Source organism: Oreochromis aureus, linkage group 18 (genome assembly GCF_013358895.1).
Source record: "Oreochromis aureus strain Israel breed Guangdong linkage group 18, ZZ_aureus, whole genome shotgun sequence".
Classification (NCBI taxonomy): domain Eukaryota; kingdom Metazoa; phylum Chordata; class Actinopteri; order Cichliformes; family Cichlidae; genus Oreochromis; species Oreochromis aureus.
The window spans coordinates 15527362-15548497 of NC_052959.1; the positions used below are offsets into that span (position 1 = coordinate 15527362).

The 21136-nt window shown below is 38.8% G+C and overlaps 1 protein-coding gene across 2 annotated transcripts in view; it reads right to left on the bottom strand.

The window, feature by feature from the left end:
* Positions 1 to 21136, bottom strand: part of tnr (tenascin R (restrictin, janusin)) — a 200296-nt gene that overhangs the window by 87668 nt on the left and 91492 nt on the right. The gene's annotated exons all lie outside the window — the stretch shown is intronic.

Below are 21136 nucleotides of genomic sequence, written 5' to 3' on the forward strand. Positions count from 1 at the left end.
ATAAAAACACACTTTATGTCAAATATAAAGTGTTTTTAATTCTTCTGCATAATAGAAGTTTAAAAAATATTTCTTCAGCTTCACAGGCAAATATGAGCGCAAGTGCATGTATGAGCAAAGCCATTTCTTTACCACTAACTATTACGTTCGTCTAGGAGAACATAAATTTTATGGCTTTGAGGACGCTCTGAAACAATGCTGTCACATCATGTATTACCTGGTGATTTTCTTCAGTGAAATTGGGTGAGTTCACCCCCTGCGAGGCTGAAATGAAACTGCCTGTTCCAATTATAATAAAAACCATCAGGGCACTTTATGCAATGTCACAAAGGAAAAGGTAAAATCAGCCTACACAAAGGAGGCCGCTCCAAAATATCTAGCGCTATAAAATGAATCACAAAAGCCAGCAAGCTTATGAGTTTGATGTTAAAAAAAAAGTTACTTTGATCTTGTCTTTCTAACTTTTTTCATCTCTGTTAGATTAAACTTCTCTCTGAGGTGAATGTTTGAATCCTTGACAATATCTCTCTCCCTTTCATCCACAATGGGGTTTATGAGCAACCGAGTCAATATAAAAAGAGAATTGAATCTAAAAATGCATGGTGTAATTACACTGAGATACTTATCCCATTATTTAGAAACATTGCTTTAATCACATTTAGTAGATATTGAAGCTGGAGCTGGTAAATGGCAAAACTGTATCTTGGTTTTAAGACATAATAATCAAAATATGAGACATGTCAATATGTAGATGATGTTTACAAAGAATTAATGAATACTCTAAAGCGGAATCATAAAATTATTATACAGAGTTAAGTGTATCTCGCTGTGTCTCCAGACCAGCTGTTACCAGTAGTACAAGACAAAATATCCCACCTTCAAAAAACATATTAAGTGTTTTACTCAAGCGAAGCAATACTGAAATACTTTTTGCATTTTTTGACATTAAATACGTCAGTCTTTTGATTGCATTCCACCGCACAGCTCCTGCTTGTGATGTTTTAGCATTAGATTGAAACTGTAGTAAGTGCTATGTATAGTATCTATTTGTATTTGCATGATAAATGGCTGCCAGTGGGTGGTACGGTTGGAGCAGTGCATAACACTTTCACCTCACAGCAAGAAGGTGCTGGGGCCTTACAGGTGCAATCTGTATGTTGTCCATGAGCCAGCATGAGACTTCCACATTTGCTTTGGTTTCCTCCCACAGACCAAAGACAGGATTGTTAATTTAAATGCTGATTGTAAATTGGCCGACAGTATAGATGTGAGAGTGTGTGGTTGCCTGTCTCTCTGTGTTAGCCCTGTGATGAAGTGTTAACATGAAAATGGATGGACGGTAGCTGTGGGAATCTACCATTTTTAACATTTTGTGATATGATGAGTACTGTAATAATATATACTACAATTTTTTTTCCAACTGCTAATTATATCCTTAAAGTTAAATTTGTTAGTATTACACTTCAGTTGTTTATCTTTTTTTTGAGTTGTGTAAAGCAACCATCACTGCCACTAAAACCTGCCATAAATGTTGCTATTTGACACTGTTTGTTATCAGCCTATGTTTGAATCAGGGACAAGCTGTTTCTGATAATACAGCAATTAACACTGGTAAATAGTTAAAAACCTTCATAAACAGAAATTCACATTTAACTATTACATTTGCGCTCATCAACCTTCCTGTTCTACAGGAATATAAGCGCAATACAATACAATCAGCTGGCAGCCAATCGAGTCAAATCCCCTGGAGTTACACTCATTGATAAAGACTCATTCAGCATTTATAAATTAGGCAGCAATCATTTACCAACCTTCGAAAATCTCTTTGAGAGTGACCGCAGTCAATCCACGTCAGAGTGCAACTAGTTGCAGAAAGATTGCCTTCTTTAGACGTGATGACCCCTTATAGTTGATGAGCCTGTATCAATACAATATTGCCATGCAAAAAATTGCAATACTAACGATACATACCCCCCCACCCCCGACCCTAATGGATGGATGGATGGATGGATGGATATATGGAAATGTGAATGCCTGTTCTTAGCCTCTTATCCAATATCATCTTCAACAGGCTCCAGCATATCCAAGTTGCTACCCTGGCTGAATAAGCAGTACAGAAAATATTGCAGGCTTAATGCTCGCTTGAGTGATGTGATAATCAATTTAGCACCTCAAGCCAGATTTCCACGAAGTGATACAAAACTTGGCCTTGTCAGTAGAAGTCTTCATCTTCTGAACCCAATCTCTACCCTTTTCACTAAAAATAGCATTTGGGATCTAATAAGATGTCCTGGGAAGATCACCAGCTGCTCCAACACACTCGGAGAAGCCAAAGTAAAATCAGAGAATATCCACATACTCTCAAGTGAGCTAACAAAGGATCTCCCTCTCTCTCTGATATTAGCTCAAACTAGAGTTTACAATCTGTGCTATAGAACTCAATTTGTCATACAAGTTTCTACAATATTTACAATATACAGAACTGTTTTCATTACGAACCACTGAGGCATGGTTAATTAAATAAACCCATTTTTGTAACTCATCACTCATAAGCTTCAACTGCATTAAAGGAGGTTTACTGCAATGCTTTCCATTGGAGTTACTGCAATTTGTGTTTGAAGACAGCAAGTCACTCAATCACAGTGTAAGGGCGTCAATGCTGCTTGGTGCCTTGATTAGGTAATGCTCATGCTTCTGATCACATTCTATTCCCCAGGTTTTAAAGGTGACCCTTTCAAATCTGAATATACATTATGTTTCTGTATGAGGATATTTCTCATTTTTTCTGGTTTTGCCACATGCGACTGAGCAGACAATGGAAACTGAATCATCCTGAGATGTATAAGTGAGCTTTATTTTTCTTTTCTGCTGTCTCTCCTTGCTGTTTTCCTTTGACCTCTCTCAGTACTTTTTCTTTTTTTAAAGGGAAAACTGCTGCACCACATGATTTTCACTGCCATTTATTCCAAGTGTTAACAGCTCTGCTTAGATCACACCTCTTGCTGATTTTAGCCCTTATTCAAGCATTAATTGAACCTGTTGACCCAGTCTGTACACTGAATGTATAATATATTCAGGTGCCGTTATATTATTCATTCTTTAGACGAGCTTGCAGACCAAGTTAACAAGCATGTTTGTGTAATAGCATAGCCACTGACGGTAGGAGAAAGAAGACCCTTTGTTTTGTTTTTTTTAACTAGATCCTGATGTGACTGTGTCGTGACTCTCACACAGTGTAATGTGTCAGAAAAGTTTTTATCTGACTAAGAAAGCTGTGACTTTCTTTCATCTATGAGGCAGCTTTTTTGCTTTTTATCCATTCACCAGACTGTATTTCACACTGGTTAAATGAAAAACCTGGGAATACTCAGTTTTTTTGCTATGAGATATGAGGTGCTATAAAACCAAAGCCTATTGTTTCCTACTGAAGATTTCAATCTTTATAATATATGAAACATACATTTATCAAAAAAATAAATATATCCTCTTTTAGTTGTAAGGTTTTACACATCAGGACATGATAAAAAAAGACAACATATTAAAATAATGTAAATAGCATGTTATTTTTTACTTATTAAGAACTGTGCCAAAATGCAGAAGCAGTGTGTGAAAAAAATGAGTGCACCGCTTCTGCGAAAGTAAAAGCAATACGCTGAAAATCTAATGTTATGACAGCATAATAAGAAAAAGACTGAACTGAAGTGTGACTTGTATAGAAGTGTTGCCAGGAAAAAACCTCATATCTAAGAGACCGAAACTAGCATCACTGGCGAACACAGCTCACTGTTCGCTAGTGATGCTACTTTCAGTCATTATGCAAATGTGCTGTTTGAAAGTTTGGGAAAACCTGCAGTCAGCTGAGACTGAAGAAGTCACTTGGATGTCCTCTGTAACAGACATTCGTATTTGTTCTATATCTTTTCACTTATTTGAGCTACCCTGACGTGTCCTGACGTGCTCAATAGTGAACATCCTGACCTTTCCAATGATATCTCATGTATTTGGGTGGCCTCTTTCCTGACTCCAAACAGGAAGGAAATCACAAAAAAGTTGAACTGAACAAAACTTTTTTCCTTGGTTCTCAGACAAGCTGGGCTGTGCCTAGTTTTTTTTTTTTTTTACATGCTAACTCTTCTTCTTTTTAGTCTCTGTTAATAATAATGTTAATAACAATGTTAATTCTGTTAATAATAATGATACATTGTTATATGTCATGTCTTATTGTTCATCTGAAGTTCTTTATTATGTCCTGATATGTAAAGAACTAAAAGACAGTGTAGTTTTTCATAGCAAATATTACTTTTGTTAACAGGAATAGAAAACATATTTTTCTGATGTCTATTTCCACCCACAGATTCATATCCATTTATTATACATGGATTTCAAATAAACAGTTTTGTACAAATGATAATGAAACAACACGTCGCCCAAGCCAACACAGTAGCTTCAGAATAAGCTGTTGCTATATTTAGGTAGGTAGCTGCAAACACTCGGATGTACTTTTCCCAAGGATTATTATTGCTGGTTTTAGAAGATGTTGTTTGGTCATTCAAACTGCAGATATTATTTTTTTTTTAAGACATATTGTGCTTAACACTGAACTTTGATGTCAGCAGACTTACATAGAGCCCTACAGTGCTGTACAGCTTATTCTTAGTTTACACTGGAGGTGTGAAAACCTGTCTTTCTATGTGGGAAGCAACAAAAAACACAACAGGTTGTTATTATCACAACAGTATTAACAGCCGCTGTAAGCGCTACTCCCTGCCTCATCCATTATGATTCCCTCACCGCGGATGAGTGAACCGAGCCATGAATTGCGCGAGTGTTGTGCTTGCAGCTCTTTACTGAGCGGATAGCAAAATTTACAACGACTCGTGGCGTTCTTGCTCCCGTGGGTTTTCTCTTACAACATGTTGCACCACCTGCATTTACACTTGATGGAGCGCCTTGTAAGGTTCTGGATGAACCCACTTTTTTCATAATTTATCTACATACCAGCTCTTATTTTAGGGGAAAATGTGAAAGATTTAAAAAAGATGAAATATTAGAAATGATAAGAACAAAAGGAAAAAAGGGGGGAAAAGAGTGTGCACAGAAAGAAATAGCATGCTACAAAAATAACACGACGTAATTACAGACAAGAGTGAATGAAAAATGATTACAGGGATGTAATAATGAAATAAAACAAAACATGAGAACCGACAGAAGAGGGTTCAAGAGATATGAAAAAGAAAGTTGAAGAGAAGGAGCACGCAGCTGAACAAGCCTCTCTCATCCAGCCAGCTGCACCATGAAACGGGAAGCAGCCACTGAATGCCTCACTTCCCACACTCCCCTCACAATCATAGAGTCTCTCAGAAAAAAAAAAAATGTGTGTAGGTGTGTGTATCTGTGTGTTTTAGCAGTTAGGGACCCACAGGAGATTAACATCCCTGTTGGATTATGGAAGGGATGCGTACTGGAAAGCTTCATTAACTCTGCGTGCGTGTGTGTGTGTGTGTGTGTGTGTCTGCCGCTCTCATTCCATGGCCACGGGGCTTTTTAGACTGTTGCCTCCTGAATAAGTGTTTGCTGTCTGCCCTGTATGTCTCAATCTGTGCATGTGGTCTCCTTCGTCTGTGGAAGCCTCCGGGGCTTCACGAGAACAGATAAATCAGCCCTGGGAGCAGTTGACTGTCACTATCCCTTTACAGCAGTCCAGAGGAGGACAGTGAAAGTGTTTATGAAGCAATCGCCTTCTGTAATCCAGCTGCAATGGTGATCTCTGGGGCCTCCCTAGCTTATAAGACACAGAGACACATCGGCGTAGAGAGACACTGTGATCAAGTGCTGCCTCTGCTTTAAGGTGCAGCAGACTGGATGTTAGACTCGGGCCTGAACTGCTATCAGGGGGCACAACACATCCATCTGCTGAAATGTTGCCGGTGCTCTTCAGCATCACACCGCTGCGTTACAACATGGAGTCGGTGAAGAGAGGATGAAGGCGACAACTTTTTTTTCCCCTGACTTTTCTCCCCCTCATGATTTTATTCACCTCATTCAGAAAAATCACCTTTGCTCTATCCCGGTCCATCTCCTCTCTTTTGCTTCTCTCGTTTTTTATTATCTCCAGTTGTCACTTTCACCATCTTCTTTTATCTCACTAACAGGGATTTCATTTTCTCTCTTTCTCTGAGGATTTTCTTTATCCCTGAAAGTCATTTCTTCCGCACTGTGAGGTAATTCCATTCGTCCGGAGATGCTGATTTTCAGACTGAAAGCCACATGCTGTAGAGATGGAAAAACTGACATTTCTCTCCTCTGCCATCATTTATTTCTTACTCTCTTTTTCTGGAAGAACCCCTGTTATCCCCTCCTGGCTAACCCTATGGAAGTAAAGCCATAACCTCCATTTGCACAGGTTAATGTGCAGCCACCTCAACATGAACATAAAACCAATACCATGCTTTCTTGCGTGGGTGATCGCTCATTTTCTCTCTCTCCCATCTCTCGCATTCCTTTATTCCTTCTCCATCCTCGCATCTGCTTCTTTCTCCCTGTGTCTCTCTCTCTCAGTCTCCCTGCTTCCCTACCTTCTAAATTGGACTCAGGCAACATCACGATGCTTTTCTCATTATTCCCATCACTCTGGCCAAATTGCCTTGTCTTTCAGGACCATTGGGCTCTGTTCATTGGCTGCTCCTGCAACCAGTCTTTCCCCCATTTCAGGGCTGTTTCAGAGCAAAGATGGGACCAAGAAATGGATTCAATTCTACAGCAAATAATACAACCTCAGGCCACTGATGACTGTGCGCTCCACACTGCACACAGTGATCCATTTATCAAGGAACATGTAAACAAATGTTCACAGGAAGAACTGTGATAACATGCAGTGAAGAAAGAACTGCTGCACAGTGGTTGTTCATCTGAAAGCAGTGTCTTTAGTCTGTGTCTTTCAGTCTTCAGTCACTAATTTGTTTCTGCTAATTAACAACTATCAGCCAAATACATGGCAAACACAACAACAATAGGCCAAGCAGAAATCCCAGCAAGACTTTACTCAGAAAAAAAGTACCACGGAAGTGCGAGACAGACATTTAGCATTTGAGGTGCCGGCCTGTGATAGGTGATGTGTGCTACATGAATTAAGGACGGGCGTATTATCGCCGGCTTTTGTCATAATTTAGAGTGTACACTGCTTTGGAAAATGGTTATAGTAATAGTAGTTCTATTCTTGAATCATCCTGAATGATTAAAGTCAACTAATGTTGATAGTGAGAATCAACAGACCAGACAACGTTGTTCAGCCTGTGCAAGCTCTAGCCTCACTCTCCTGTTGTTAGCTGAGAGGAGTCACACTCAGGGTGGTCTGTCTGCTTCAGGTTAGGTTATGTGGTCCATTCAGAGATACTCTTCTGCATACCTTGGGAATAACGAGTGGTTGAGTTCCTGTTGCCTTCCTATCAGAGATCTCCTCTGATCTCTTCCATCAACATTTTTCTTTTTCTGATCCATTCTCTGTAAACACCTCGAGATGGTTTAAGTGACTTTGAACCATGCTATGTTGGAAATCAGTGGAATGAGCTTTCTTCCCTGTTCTGCTGCTCAGATCCAGCAGGTCATCCTGACCATGCATACTTGCCTCAAATGAGTTGCTGCCATGTGATTGGCTAATTGGCCATGAGTGCATGCACCCCATCTAGACTCCTTTTGTATTTAGCTTATATTCAAACGTCGACTTGTCTTCTCTCACTTGTTCAGTGTGGTAGAAAAATAGTTTGTCTCACAAATGAGACAAATTGTAAAATCTCGACAGAAAATGAGACAAACTGCAACAACAGATAAATCCTGAAACAGAGATAAAAAGAGAACAGGCACAATGACAAAAAAATAAAAAATTCAGGCAGATAAACAGTGGAAGAAAAACACAAGCACAGAGTCGGTGAGGAGAAACCAGATAAAAAAAAATAAATAAATAAATACTGCATAGACACAAGTGGACATGAAAGAGATTCAGAAAAAGGGCACGGGGGACAGATTGAGCTAAATGGACAGACTGGACGGGTGGACGAGCGTGAGAGGAGAGTTAAAAAATTTAGAGTGAAGGAAAATGCTTAAGTCCTTTTGAGTTCAGTCAGCTGTGAGTCGGGAGAATGGAAAAGACTTCTTTTTCTCTTTCACTGTCTGCTGCAGCCGAATACCCACTTCTCCTCTATTCTGCCCTGATACAATACATGGCTTTTAGCAAATTCATTTTCCATCTCAGGGCTGCCCACTGCACATTTTTGAAAAGAAATAATCATTTATTAAATAAAAGAAAATACATGAGGGCAGAAAACATAAATATACTAAGCCAAAAGCTGCCATGCCTTTTTTGGGGGGTATTTTATGCATGCTAGGTGTATATTCTCTTTCGAAAGCAGCACTCATTTACATTTTGTCACTCTTCTATGTGGGACCTGCACAAAACACATCAAACAGCCTGTCATTGCCTGAGTCCGACATGCATTTGTACTCCTCTGCCTCTCTTTCCCTCCCTTTTCACTCAGTTCCCTTTCACTATCTTTTTACTCAGGCATGACCTAAAACAAAACAAAAAAAAATGGACAAAAAAAAAAAACTTCAAAAACCTCCTGCCTGTCACCTCATGAGCTGTCATCGTCTGCTGGTCCAATTCCCTTCTTTTCTGGTAAGCCATTTCTCGCCTTTCATCTTCCCCTTTCAAAGGCTTTTGTTTCTTGTGGGGACAGAAATGACAAACACTTTCTGCTGTACCTTTCATATACAGTAAATAGGTGGGAAAAAAGTCATACTCCTCCCACCTGTGCTATCTGTTTCTCTCTCGCTCTCTCTCCTGTGATTTAAGGTGGGTTGAAACGCGACACAAAACGCAGCAACAATCCAATATCATAAGCTGTGCAGAGACGATAAAGCAACTACGAGGGATCAGAAGGATTGACACGTTCTTCTGTTGCAGCTGTCTGCTCGATGCCATGACAGCGAGGGAAGAAGTGCTCCTGGCGCTCACTAGGGATTGGATTCAATTACTAAATAAATAGCTCAATGGCGGAGAGCCACAATAAGTGGTTACTTTAACGCCGAAATAGTATTATGTTTCATTATTATGACTATCTGCTTGTATTTGTGCAGGCATTGTCACACTTTAATAAAAAACTGTTTCTAAATGTAGCAAAGGCATTAAAATGGAGAATGTTTCATGCTAAAACAGGCTTATCAATGACACTGTGATTTTAAGCTTCATTCTTGTTTAGTTTAGAAATATTTTGTGGTAATATCCTATGTAATCTGCTACACCTGTCACAATGAGCTATGTGAAGTGTTGAGAAACCACGAGTAGATGAAAAAAGCATTAATTGCCGATTAGTCCTAAAGAAACACAAAGTTCAAAATCTTTTGATGCATTATGGACACAAGATCAGAAAACACTGGAAATACACTGCCATCGACACACAGCTATGTTAACGATACAATGAACAAAGGAATGGCAGGACTATTTATACAGGATGATCTGATATCGTCATGTTGGTGATGGGGATCACTGAAAATGTTGTTCCAGGATTAACATTGCAAGTGACCAATCAGAAACACAATAAGCCAACGTGCATTTATGAAATTCCAATGTTGCAAGGGCAATATCAAAAACGTTTATTAAAAGTGTCATCTGATGGACAGAGGGTTTCTTGCATAAGGAACGGTTTTTCGAAGTCGCAAAAGTAAAACACACAACATCCTGATTGGTAACTTGCAATGTTGATCCTGGAACAACATTTTCATGATGATCTGGGAACTATATCAGATCAGAATCAACGGTGATGGGGAACTGAACACAGGACGGTAAATAAGACACAGCTGAACACAATAAACAACGGGCCAAGGGGCAAGAAAAACATAAAGAACATCTATGGACATAAGGAACCCAATCCAAAAACACCAAAAGGTAACCAAGAACACAAACCTAAAGAACAGAATCAACACAAAACAAAGGATATACAACTCTCAAACAGAAACTCCAATGAAACACATCAAATATAAAATCGAAACCCAGGACAATGGCCAAAAATGTGAGGCCTTAGGTTTTGCATTCTGCCTGTGAAAAAATAAATAAACTATACCTGTACTGCAAAACAAGATCTATATACCCAGGATATCTTTCGGTTATCTGGATTCACCCAGTTAACCAAGTGTTAACCCAGTGTTTCCTGATCTAGGTATACACACACTCACATAAAAAGGCAGGGCACTGGCAGTCACATTTATTAGCGCACCGGCAACCGAGTGGATGATTTTATAGGAGAAGAGTAAATGATAATATTAGAGAAATATGAAGAGGTTACACACAGACTACAGAATGATAATAAAATAGCTGCGACAGATAAAAGACAAGCACTACAGTAGTAGTAGCAGCTTAGCGTTAAAACACTGTATGAATGTGTGCGCACTTTAAACATTTTAGTCAGTAAGTCTGGAAAAGTGCTACTGTATTACTGAAGCGTTGCCGATTTGAAGACAGGAAGAAAAGCTGTGTTAGCAAACTTGTATACTTTCAGTTGAATATCACAACTCTATCATGGAGTCAAGAGAGAATCTGATCAGTTATAATATAGTATTAGTATACAGTATATAATCGTATTCTGTTCAATTAATGTTTAAATTTGCATAGGACAGCTTTACCATTCAGTCTTTCAGCTGCAGTCTCAGTGGTGTTTAATGGTCTGACAGGAAGTAAAGAAAGAAATACAAAGACAGAATTTAAATCTAGGCTGAGTTTAGGTGTGACTGATATAAAGCCCACAAGTTCAAATAGCTATCCTGATTTATGTATTAATGCTTATACAACAACAAAATTGTTGCAAACAGGGAAAAAAAATAAGGAAAATCTGAAATAGAAAGTCTGTATCTCTTACTGATGCTCATCCAGGAAACACAAAGACATCAGACGCTATGAAAAAATGTGTACACTCCTGCTATCCAGGTACAGCGGTCCGAGGAATCTTCCAGGAATTTTGGTAGTATTGATTGGTCAGAAGGTGGAGGTGTCATACCTGCTGATCATTAATCTGGAACCTAAACCGATCCAAAACAGGTTACGTTTGCATCCTAAGTTACCATCAAAGGTTAAGAAGGCAACCGAAAATCATCGAGGAAGCACTTTTATGGAGGGAATTTGGGGTTTCTACATATAGAATCAAAAATACTGTCAGCAACTAAAAAACAAATAAATAAATAAATAAAATTAAGATCCCCTGCTGAAGTTGAAATTTATGAGTTTATAAAATTATATACTAATTATGTACTATATTTATTGGAAACAATTATTTAGGTTTAAACCATTTAGGTAACAGCTATCCCCATGAACCTTGCATAACTGATTGTTTGTATTATTATTTTTAGTTGTAGTAGTTGTATTACCACTGGTAGTAGTTTTCTGCTTTTTTCCTTTGTTTAAATATTCACCATATAGTGGTTCTATAGATACCACTCTTTATTTAACCTGGTCCAGTACTGACTGAGGTCAGGTTGACTACCAAATATAAATTATTTGGATGGACTTGACTTTTATTACTGTCACGGTTTTATTTAGGAGGCGGCAGCTCAGGTGCTACAAACAGCAATGGCAGGTGAACATGAAACTGGAACTAAACTGGGTAAAACTAACAAAACAAACCAGAAACGAAGATGCAGGAGAAATGTGGAAAGACGCAGGGAGACCGAGGGGAAACAACAAATTAGCAGCAACTACAAAGACAGAAGACTTGACTTAAATACACACAGAGAAACACAGGAGATTACACACAGGTGGTGGACACAGCTGGGAGTAATTAACAAGATGAGACAAGAGGTAAAACTGAACACATTCACATGAGACGAGACCATTTTATTACTGAAACACAACATAATGAAGAGACTCAGAGCGCGGACTAAACACAGATCTACTACACTGAGGGGATGGACAAGCAGGAAGACACCAAACAGAGGAACACCATAAACCCTAGGAAACCCAAAACAGTCATAATACAAAACTATCAAAAGTAAAAGTACATAACCAAAAACACTGGGTCACCGACCCAGGACCATGACAATTACTGAGTCAGGTACCAACTGAGAGGAAAGACTGATAAGCCATTTTATTACTGGTCAATCTGAAGAGTAACACACATGAAATGTAGATAAATCATTTGATTGTCAAGTCCCTTGACAAATCAGTGCCATTGTTCAATATCTTCTGGTATAAATCTCCAAGGATTGCTTAAAGAAGCTGCTGGATTGACTTCATTCCTACCCCCCGTTAATAATCTCATCAATCTCTATAGTGCATTGCCAGAAAGCTTACTCCTATTGAGAACTGGACGTCGCGTGCCTTTACTGGCTACCAGTACAATGAAGAAATTGTATTCATTACCCTTAAGCCAAATCTTGGACTAGAGCCCAGCTGTATCTGAGCTTTTAAGTCCTTGTGAGTATAACCATGGCTTGAGATCCTGAGGCAGTACTGATTTGGTCATTTCATGGTCTAGACAAGACTAAGAACTGTCAAGCTTTCTTCATCAGAACTGCAGAAAACTCTTTGAATAACATTTCTGATGAGATCAAGTCAAATTTTGTGTTTTGTTTTGATTTTTTTGTGCTTTTGCAATTTAGAAGTGATATAATATGTTTAGTTGCTCATATAAATAAAACACAGACAAAGAAAAACAGAGCAAAGCTTGCAAATCATTATCGTTATTAAGCTGCCGCTTAGTTTGTCTGGTATTTATTATGTCTATAAATCACAGCGAAGAAGAGTCAGGTATCACAATCGTATAATAAAGGAAATGTCAGCTTTTTTCAGCGGTAGGGACAAACTGTTAAGACATCCAGTATTGATCGAGCTTACACAAGGTCAAATTGAAGATGCCTTCAGTATAGAGGAAGGTAAGGTCAGATTGAACGGGTCATCTCAGCTACATCTCTTTTCCAGGGCATCAGATTGTGATGCTTTGAGTTCCAGGAATAGCCTGGTGAGGAGAAGACACAAAGGTCCATTTCATTAGCAGAGAGCCTGTCACAGTGACAGACTGCTCGAAGTGTTTTAGCAGCCTGGTCTTAACACAGCAAAAGCAGAAATAGAATAAAATCTCACAAGTAAGGTTACAGTTAAAAAAGAAAAAAAGCTCCAGTTAAGGAACAGTAGGTAAATTGACAATCCTTTGGTATGAAACCTGTAATGATCTTAATTTCTTTAATTTCTCCTTCCCCAGTGTTCAGTAAGAGCAGAAAAGTGCTACATAAACACCAGGCAATTTACATGTTTCTATTTTTACCAACGCAGCACTCTATGCTTGCGATCTTCTAAGTTTATAGTTTGAAAATACATATTTGTATATAACGGTTTTTAAAGTTACATTAAAGATACCACAAGACCACATCGGTTTGTGTACTATGTTTTAGATATGCAGCACTTTCCCTGCAGGGTTCCCTGCAAGGTTATTTGACATTGATTCAAAGAAATATGAAACACAATAATCATGATTTTAAATTTTGAATTCCCACTGCTATTTTGCTCCAAACCAAAGTGTGTGTGTAGGGTGTTGTATGTACTAGCTAAGAGCGTAGAGATTGCTATACCATGTAGATTGTATAAAGAAAAGACCAGCAACAAACTTGGAAGAAATTTCTAAGGCTGTGCCCACCCACCTTTCAGAAAAATAACAAATTTCTGTTGCTTGTAATTATGATCTCATTCTACATCCAAATTTCCCCTTGTGGGACAATTAAAGGATTATTCTTTTGGTTATTACCCAGAACTTGTGACCAATGGCGAAGGTAGGGATGTAGGTCAACAGGTAAATTTACAGATTCACTTTTATGCTAGGTTCTCTTTTCACCACAATAGACCAATAAACACAAGATACTTATATACTTAAACTCGTCCACTTGGAGGTGCACTTTGTCTCTAACCCAGAGTGTGCACTTGTTTTTTCTGATGAGAATCATGCTCTCAGGCTTGAAGGTACTAGTTCTCCTTCCCACTGCTTCAGATTCAGCTGTGAACCACTCCAATGTGAGGTGGAGACCACATTGAAGCTAAAAGAATCATGCCATCTGCAAGTAGAGACAATATCCTATGCCCACCAAGGTCCATATAATTTATGAACAGAATTGGTGACAAGGGGGCTGTCAGAGTCCAACACCCATCGTCTGAATCATTGCCAGCAATATAGTGCAAGCTCTCATGGCAGTTGTTCAGGAACTGACTGGAAATGGCAAACTATGGGACAGACATTCCATACTCTCAAACCACCCATCAAAAGATTCTCTGAGGGATGCGATGAAATGCATTTTGTAAGTCCACAAAACACTTGGTAGACTGGCTGGAAAAACTCCAATGCATACATGAATTTATTTGAGATGATAGAGCTGGACCAGTGTTTCACAAAGGGAAAAAATGTTTCTCTTGAATTCAAGGTTTGACTAACACATAGGCTCTCCTCTCCAGTACCTCTGTGTACATCTTTCAAGGGAGGCTGAGGAGTGTGATCCTCCTATAACTGGAGCACACCCTCAGGTGTCCTTAAAGATGGGAACCACCACCTCAGTTTGCCAATTCAGAGGCACTGTCCCAAATCGCCACATGCCATCGCAGAGGCATGTCAACCAGTATAGCACCACAACACCCAAGGTCTTTGGAAATTCAGGGACCCTGTCACCAAGGAGTTGTTTAACTACCTCACTGTCCTCATTCCCAGTGATGGACGAGGAGCTTCCCCCGACATTCCCCAACTCTGCTTTTTCTGCACAAGAAGTGTCAGTGGGACTGAAGGTATGCTCCAAGTATTCCTTCAACCAACCAAATGTATCCTCAGTTGAAGTGAGCAGCACCCCAGCTGGACTATACAATGTGTTAGAAGAGCTTGGCATTCCCCTCCTCAGTCTCTTGACATTTTGCCAGAATTGCTTCAAGGCCATCTGACGGTCTTGATCCATGGTCTCACTGAACTCCTCCCACACCCAAGTTTTTGTTTCAGCTATTGCCAGAGCCAGACTCCACTTAGAATGCCAGTACTGCTCTTTAAAACCCCCCAAAAAAAACCAAACCCCAAAAACTATGGAATTAAATGTTTACCATACTTTAATAGTTTAGGTTAGTTTTATTATTTACCTTTTATAGATATTAGGATTAAAATATTTATGTTAGTTATTTCTATGCAAAAAATAAAACTGCAACATCCGAGGTATGTATGTATATATAGTATGTATATACCTGTTATATAGAATCCACATGCTAAGAGACATGTTTAAAAAGGTGCCAGAAACAAGTGAAGCTTTTGCAAAACTTAAGGTAAAGGTTTAGTTTTTCCAAAAGCAGAAACTTAATCCAAAATAAAACTTTTTTGAAAGTCAAAGAAAGTCTAACAGGTGCTCATCCAACCTTAACTAAAAACCAAACAGAGGAGCTTAGAAGCTTAAGCATTATCCCAAAAAGCCTAAAGATTCAAAACATTCTGGGTCGACATTGCCACATGTAGCACTAATAACAAACTGAGTATTCCATTAACATCAGCCTTTGGCTGTTTACCCTCTGTTTGAGACTGATGGTTGAATGGTGGGCATCATTTTACAAAGGGGTTCTTGATGGGCAAACGGTGCAGTGGGTGGTCTTCTGTTTGAAGAGGAGAACATGCAAATGAAATGGACTGCTGAAGCTGCATGTGAACATGTGTCATGGTGTGCTGAGGGGCTGACACTGGAGTAGCGCCTCACTAAGGAGTGGAATTTGATCAAAGATGGGCCTTCTGGCTTATTGTGGCACACTGCATTTATCAAAGTGCCCAGTGACTGAAAAAAACAGTGTTGGTAGCGTGCTGCTGTGTTTCCAAAGCATAAAACATGTATTCTTCGACTTCCTGGTTTGCCTTCATTCATTTTTTAAAAGCTGCACTCTTGTATTGCTGTAAAAATGTTCAGATTCTTGAAAATCCTTCAGCAGTTTCCTCTGATGTTGAATGCAGGTCTGGAGGTCAAGACTTTCACGCTTCGCTTTCCTCTTACATGCATGAGCCCTTGGGGCGGCCCATTCTAGGAAATCGGACATTTGCCAAGAATCATTTCTTCAAACCTCTTCATGCTTTTTTTCACCCTAGCTACCATGTCAGAATGCAGCATCACACATTTAGATGTACTGTTGACACAGCTATAACAGTTTCAAGCGGCACAGCTCCAAACTCCCACTTTTGTCTTTGCGTGCACCTCTAAACACTGTTTCTGTGGTGTAAAAAAAACATGTAAGGATTAAATCTTTTGACATCACATGCATGATTCGCTTGATGCCTTTAAATGTCTTTAACGCTTAGATTACTTTGATCTGCGCTGTCCACATTTCATGGAAAGTGCACCAAAATTTGAAGCAATATGAGCACAAAAGTTGGGATGGCAGCATCTGCAGTTGCTCAAATGAGCCAGTCTAACAGAGCAACTGCACCAGAGTATGCTTTAATCAAACCAAACCTGCCAAGTGTGCACACATCCATGCTTTAGCATATTTAACACATAGTCTTCCAGTAGTTAATGCAGATTTGCAATTGTGCAGGAACCCACTGACTCAATGAAATAGCATGTTATGTATTAAATGTGCATTAAATATTTTCAGGCTGTTCCCTAAAAATTCTTGGATACTATGAATTATACTTTGACAGTGTTTTGCAGTTTACAGTGCTATGTGTAAATACAAAAGAGGAGAAACGCATTAGGGACAAGATGCATAATCCATCATATTTCAGACTGTGTCTCAGGAAAACATCAGTAAAATCTTAACTCCCTAGATGCAGTCAGTGAAATTCATCTGCTGTCACTGGAAGCTGAAAGAATTCAAAGATTTAAAAGTAGCTCTCCAGGCTCTGCCTATCCTTATGCTGCACTTTACAGTCTTCTGTTACGTTATGTTTCATGTGATTTCCCCTGTCATGTATTCACAATGTTTACTCCCCGTAGTGGAGATGCACTCCCACATTGCTGGCACATTACAGTCACTCCAGTTTGACTAGTCATGGCAGTGCAGTCTCCAGAGACGATTTTTATATGACCAGAATCAACATTCTATGCTGAATCCATCTCCACGCTGGATTTCTGTGTCCTGTCAAACAGTTCATGTGTCTGATCATATTCACCTATATGGAGCTTTGCAGAATGCCTCTTTTTGGAAGAAGGGGCTGTATTTGTCTGCTGCTTTTCTGGATGCCCACTGTCTCCCAGTGCTGGTGCAATAATCAGGACTGACACAGGCACAGAGACCATAATCCCCATTGATTAGAAGCCTAAGATCAAAGGCTTCCACTGCTGTCACTCTCACCTCGTCTCCACTCTGCTTAGCCTTCCTCTTTGTCTACCATCCCTCTCTCCATCTCTTTTGATTTTCCCTCTCCTTTTTGTCTGTGTATATGTTTCTCATGTTCTGGGCTTCGACTTGTTATTCTCCTGCCATTCAAGCCTTCGTGTCGCCTTCTCATCCGTTGTCTCTCTCTCAGTAGCTGCTCGACATGCTACTAATACCCAGAGGATAAGCTCAATCAGAGCACTTCAGTCAGAATAAACTGGCTCCCTCTGAAATAAATTTTGTTTCTGCATGCTTGACCACATGTTTGCTAGCTAAGTGGATTCAAAATCATGGCTGCTGCTGCCTCTTCTCATATTTAATGACTGCAGGAGTAATCAAACTGTTTAATCAGTCTAAAGGTTGCAAAGAAAGCAGCAACAAAAATTGTCAATTGCTATTCCACTATCATCTTTTTTGCCTCCTGTCTTCCATTTTACTCTGCTTTGCTACAAGTAATTGTTCTCTCTCTGCTGCTGTCGACACTCTACAAGTGTTCCATTACGATGATAAAGAAACTATTCTTGGCGAGTTTTCCCTGGTTCCCTTCAATTTTAAGCAATATAAAATAAATCAAGTATATACATCTGCATTCTGATGTGATCATTTGTGTCAGTCTCAACAACATTATAGTCTATTGTCATCGACTGGAGTTTCTTGGAGTTTAAATTCACGCTTGCTATTAGATGCTCTCTGGCTGCTTTATGATTTCTTTGTTCTTAGTTTCATTTATAGTTTATTTTTTTATTCTCATTTCTCTCATTTTTCTGGTTCCTGGTTATATTTATTGTATTCTAGTTACATTTTGTACCTAATGAGTTGATTACTTGCCTCTGTGTTTCCTTCTACTTCCTCCCCCTGTGTTTTCCCTCCTGTTAAGCACACACACGTTCAGTGTTTCAGTTCTCATTGAAATTCATTTACTGTTTTATTTTGGTAATCATTTGTCTCCTGTGATTTACATTTAGTTTAACTTCCTCCCCTGTCATTATCCAGATTAGTTTCAGCTGTGTCTTGTTACTCTCCTTCCTCCAATTCCCTGATTTAACAGGATTAAAACCAAAAAACAGTATTTCAAAAAAAGTAAAAAATAAATGAAAACTACTTTTATTTACTTTTATGAAAACTACATATTACCAACCCACAATGAAAAAGAATAACTAAGTCCAAAAAAAGAGAAGGAAACAACCAAAGAGAACAAAAAAAACAAACACACAGGCTATTTAAACACACACATAATGAGAGATGGAAACAGCATCACTAAGGCGGTGAAGCCTGAAGAAACATCCATTAAAAAAAGAATCATCCTGAAATTTAAACAAGGATTTAATTATACTGACACATGTATGTTGATCTGATTATTTCTAGACTGAAATAGTGCTTATTCAAGAGAAGTGCTGTATATCTCTGTCAATTCAAACCAACACTTTTTGCAGTCCTTCGAAGAGGAGGTCTATACATATAGGCAGGCAGAAAAGGTCTTCTCTTACTTCTGTGCTACCTAAACCCGAATTAGCCGAGCCTCCCCATGCACCGATTTATAAAAGCAGACAAAAGAAGACAATAAAGACACATCAATAAAGACTTCCACAATGTTCAACTGCTGTTTTCATATAATCAAGACAATGACACAGGATAAGTAACACTAGAACCAAGGGACAGAGAACAAACAGCTGCCAGAATAAACAGTACGCCACTAAGTAAACACATAGACTACGTGATATTTACTTCATATTGTTCTTGTGTCTGCATTTCAGTCTATTCTTCTATCCAATTGATGACAAAGTCAGAAACATTCAAATCTCCAGCTGAAAGACTCATGTCTGTCCTGATTCTCAGTCACAATGAAAAGGTTCACATAAACGTTAAAACCACAAGATCAACATTGCAAGTAAAAATAATTTCACACAATAATTTCACACTGCAAAAATATACTTTTTTCTTCTATATAACACAATTAATGTGGCTCCATACAGAAGTAACTCGTGAAAATACTGAACACTTTATTAACCTGCAGTTAAAATGAAAGATTAAATTAAATTATGTTGAAGTGATTAATATGCACACAATAATTACTGCTGTAAGGACTGCCAGAAAAAATATTATGCATGGTGTGTAAACTGTGAAGCTGGTCCTAATCATAATCCTGTTTATGCAACTAATAGATTTACTTTATTATCCGGAAAAAAAAAATTGTGTTTGAAGTACTGGAGCTCAGGACACATCCTACGGACACCTGCTACATTCCTGATAATCACTGCCTGAAATTAAAATCTGTGCAAGATATCTCCCCAGTTCAGTGTATAAGCAGTGTAGGTTGTGTTCCTATTTTGTCCCAGGGCTGAAAATTTAATTAAGTGATAAAGATGCTAAAGCTGTTTAACCCATGTGTAATTACACAGAGCAGTGCATTGTATTCCCAAATCAGAGAGTGCGACTCAAACTTACATATCATCACTAAGGCAGTAACATCTATTTATAAAATTATATTAAAATACGGATACTAATTTACGTTTACTGCCATGTGTATGATCTGTATATTCTCTATAGACTGGAAAAATGTTTGTCGAAGAGTGAAAAAGAAGTGCTGTGTCCCTCTCTGTCAATTTAAATCAACACTCTTTACAATCCTTCAAAGATGAGATCTATACATGAACATGAACACTGGCATCATCGTCATCCACTTGGGTAGGTTACATCGTAGTCTCTGTACATAGATTTGCCCAAGAAGTTTAAATCAGCTGTAAGAAGCAAGAATCAGATGGAACAGTGTCAAGAAACTACTTAGCATGTTGGAGTCTTAATGGAATTAACCTGGTGAATTGCTGCACCAGCTAAGAACAGCTATGCGCTACAGCCCACAGATCGTGGCTGTTGAAGTATCCTTGGGCAAGCTACTGAAAGTTACCATCAGAGTGTGAGTGTGTGCATGAATATTAGGCAAAATGCTTAAAGGCACAGAATGTCTTCCTCCCTTCATCCCAACCGGTCACGGCAGATGGCCGCCCCTCCCTGAGCCTGGTTCTGTTGGAGGTTTCTCTCTGTTAAAAGGGAGTTTTTTGTTCCCACTATCGCCAAAGTGCTTGCTCATAGGGGTCATATGATTGTTGGGGGTTTCTCTGTTTTCTTTGGATTATTGTAGAGTCTTTACCTCACAATATAAAGCACTTTGAGGCAAACTGTTCTAGTGATTTTGCGCTGTATAAATGAAATTTAACTGAATATTTAATTGAATTGAATGAAGATGTTGAAAGTACCCTGTGTGTGTGTGATTGGGTGAATGATGCTTGCAGTACAAAATGCCCCAATAGAGAAGTAAAGCACTATATAACTACCTAATACAAACTTACAGATACTTGATCTGAATTTATTACTTGTGTACATTTGTTATTTATGATACAGCAATTAACCTGAAACTGACACTGAAGCTAAATAAATAACAGACACCTGACTGAACAAGTCACAATGCCAACATCTCAGCAATCTGCAGGCAGAAGAACATTAACAGCTGATTGCATGCTCTCTCATGCATGTTTGCAATAGATGACTTTCTGTCAGAACCTTTTCACGCCTGCATGGGAGCAATTAGAAATACTGGCCTATACATGGGGGTTAATACTGATAGATCAGATGGTCCATGTTTTTATCTTGGTTTGATGATCGCTAGCTTTCTGTATTTGTAAAGAATATAGATCATTTGTATGCAACATTGTGTGTGTGTGTGTGTGTGTGTGTGTGTTTAATCTTTGTGATGAGCAAAAATTGGCCCTATATTTGTGGGGACCA